Below are 3,503 nucleotides of genomic sequence, written 5' to 3'. Positions count from 1 at the left end.
CTCGTGGACATTCTTCTGATTGGCTGGGGGTGAGGTAATTGAGGGTCAACATAATCAACCTTCTGGTTCCAACCAGTCTAGGGTCTATGTGCTTGTGGGCAGCATACAATTAACTTCTTCCACCTGCTGGGGATTTCAGTATCTGCAAAACAGCTCAAAAGATATGGCTCAGAATATTATCTATACCCCTGAGGAGGAACTAAAGTTCCTGGACTTTGTTTAATGGCTAAACTATTATTATTTTGTCTAGCTTGATTGTGCTCCTTTGCTTCTGCATTTTCTCACTTCTCTGATTGGGTTTATTCTTTGGAACTCGGGGAAGGCCTAGGAGGCTAAAGTTTTTCTACAAACAAGAGGCAGGCGGAGGGCATGGGGTGGTCTGTTCAGAAAGGCCCCCTAGGGTCCTGCTGGGTTCCAAGTGTGCAGACAGCTGCTTTGTTGTTGGTGGTGTTGAGTAGCAGCCCATTGCAGGCCTCTGCTGCAATTTACTTATCTGTTTATCATTCGATAAATTTGAATTGTTCCCAGTCATTGGCTATTACAAATCAAGCTACTAGGAACATTTCTGTGCATGTCTTTTTGTCCAGACTTTCCCTTGGGTATATACTTAGGATTGGATTGCTGAATGAGAAGGTAGCCATATATTTAACTTTAGAAAAATCTGTTCAACGGGTTTCCAAAGAGGTTGCACCACTTTATATTCCCACCAGCAAGATACGAGCATTCCAGTTGCTCCGGATCCTTGTGAACACTTGTTGACAGTCTTTCAATTCAGCTGTTCTGATGGGAGTGTTGTGGTGTCTCCTCGTGGTTCTGATTTGTATTTTAAAGGTATTTGACTCTGTGGGTCATTCCACTCAGGCTTTTACTTTTTATCAGAAAAGACCTTATATTTCATGTAGTGGAATATGCCTATGTTTAAAATGGTTTCTGATGTAACTGGACAGATTTTACCAATTTGTTTATACCCAGCCTTGGCATCTGTATTCTCATAGATTTAAGAATATCTTTGTGCGTGTGTATGTGTTTGTACCTAGTAAGTCTCTGTTTCAGATAAGAAGCTATCTCTAGGACGTTCTTGGAATATGGAGTCATGCCAGGTGACTCTACCTGTGTTAAGTCCCTCAGATCAGGTATCTTTTCAGTATTAGGAGAGGACTTTGTAAGCCCATGTCCCTGAGAGTCAGTTTAAAGCACCTGTTTACATAGGATTAGTAAGGGAAATGTGAGAAACTGGAGCAGTTCTGTCTCTTAAATATAAATCTGGGTAAGAAAAACCTGAAGGAGTGAATTTTGCTGGTCCTGGACAGTGGCTACCTTGAGGGCACCTTGGAGAGGATCCTTGTTAGATCAGTGGCAAATCTCATCCCTCTAAGTTATAGCTCAAATATCACCTTCTCAATGAGGCCCACCCTGATCACCCTATTAAAATGTGACACCCACCCCAGCTCCTGATTCTCTTTACTTTGTTCTTTTCTTCCCCTCGTAGCCCTTATCATCTTCTAACCTAAATTATCTGTTTATTATTGTGCCAGTTACAAGCTATTTTGGCTCCAACTTACCTTCCTATATTCTTTGTGATGCTGGGGCTGGGATTCTGCAAATGATATTTCTGCTTTTCCAGCTGGTCCCTGTTAAACTCTGCATAGACAATGCCTGAAGGAGGTTGCAGGGATGGAGGGATGTTGCAGGGATGGAGGAGGGAGGTTGCAGTGATGGAGGGGGGAAATTTCAGGGATGGAGGAGGGAGAGGGGACTTGCTCCTCCCGGTTTCCCGTGAGCACCTCTCCAGCTACAGATCTTCACCCCAGCAGTGGCAGTTCCTTTCTGTAGCAGCAACCGAATCCACTCTGCAGTATTTTTAATACTTGCAGAAGCAGCTTCAGCGCACCCTCATCAGAGATACCGGCACCAGCCAAGCAGCACCCACCTCCTGTTCCCCTCCCCTCCCCCATCTCCACTACTATGGTGGCTTCATAAGGGCAGGGATTTTGTCTGCTTTGATCATGGAGCTGTTCCAAGCAATTAGTATAGTGCCTGGGGACTTTGTAAATGTTGGGTAATATTTGTGGGCTGAGTGAATGGGTGGGGGCATGGGTGGATGATTGTAGGTTTATGAATTTATTTGAATTACTTATTTGACTGAGTTTTTTATTTAGGTTTTTGTTAGTTCTGAGCCAAGCTTAACTGTGAAATGATGTTTAGTGTATTACAATATTAAAATAAATTAGAATGTCATATTCTTTTTTGAGATAGAGACAGTCACCAGAACTTGGGTGTTTTGACTTAAGGTTCATCCCGTGACGTTTTGGGGACAGCCCTGGATTGGGAGATAGAAAAGCAGGGTAAAGCTACTAATGACAGTGACAGCAGAACATTACTCTAGTCAGTGGTCAGCTCAGGAAATCAACGTATTTAACAAAACAGGCTTTGGGACAAGCTCACTCTGGACCAACGAATAACCTTGCAAGCTGTTTTAGAAACTAGTATTTTACAGTCAGGGCAAGATCACTGGTAGAAGCGTCTGCGTTGTGGAGATAAGACTAGGGAACAATCTCTCTAGCAAGAAGCAACAAGAGCATGTGCGGTCATAGTGACAACTAGTCCAAACAGAATTAATGTGGTGGTTTTTCCATTTGATCAGAGAACAAGTGAGGATTGGGATCCAAATGTGTCTTGGAGTACACATACTGCTAAAATTGGATCCATACAGAGAGGATTAGCATGACCCCTGCACAAGGATGAGATGAAAATTCGTGGAGTGTTCCATATTTTTGAGCTCCCTCACCCTCTCCAAGGACACAGCAGAAGACAGCCCTCTAGGAACCAGGAAGTGGGTTCTCACCAGACACCTCGTCTGCAGACATCTTGATCTTGGATTTCACAGCCTCCAGATCTGTGGGAAATGGAAGTTTGTTGTTTAAACCCAGAACAAAACAAAGCAAACCAAAAGACACCTGCAAAGGTATCCTGGAGACAACAGTGACTCAGAAAGTCACTGTTCATTAAAATCACTTTTTATAAAACCTAAGTTTTTAGTTTATCAAACACCATTTGGATAGCACCAAATATTTGGTTTGGACCTCCAAAAATTATTTTTAAGATCTTATCGTCCATTTTTAGAGAGTTGTAAACACTGTCACAGTCTTCAGGGACCATCTAGACTGAAAATAAATGATCAGCAGTAGGGGTCATGGAGTTCCTTCTTTAAGTTTTGGCTTCCCATGAAGAAAATGAGATTATTGAGTAATTTTGATCGTTTTTTAAATGTACGTATGTGTGAAGTTTTAACTGATAGTGATGTTGCACAGAGAGGTGTTAGGTGCACTCCTTTCTATTACTAGTGTTGTTATGTTTACTAAATGCTTTAAGAAAAGAGTCTGGTCCTCCAAGTCTTTGCTTGTGGTAGATATCTTCCTGGAGGTTGACTTGCGTACCCACACCATAAAGTCCTGGGTGCTTCTCAGCAGTCTATGGACTCAGGAGAACAAGGTAAGGTCTTT

General features: G+C 42.5%; 1 non-coding gene across 1 annotated transcript; it reads left to right on the top strand.

Annotated features, from left to right (window-relative positions):
- The first annotated feature begins 2,670 nt into the window (after positions 1-2,670).
- On the top strand, positions 2,671-2,776 carry LOC123617611 (U6 spliceosomal RNA). Its single transcript, XR_006725783.1, has one exon. It is a non-coding gene; the product is annotated as a U6 spliceosomal RNA (small nuclear RNA).
- The last annotated feature ends 727 nt before the right edge of the window (positions 2,777-3,503 follow it).

This window comes from Camelus bactrianus, chromosome 13 (genome assembly GCF_048773025.1).
Source record: "Camelus bactrianus isolate YW-2024 breed Bactrian camel chromosome 13, ASM4877302v1, whole genome shotgun sequence".
NCBI classification, from domain to species: domain Eukaryota; kingdom Metazoa; phylum Chordata; class Mammalia; order Artiodactyla; family Camelidae; genus Camelus; species Camelus bactrianus.
The sequence above is the reverse complement of the archived record's forward strand: the minus strand, read 5'-3'. Positions and strand labels throughout refer to the sequence as shown.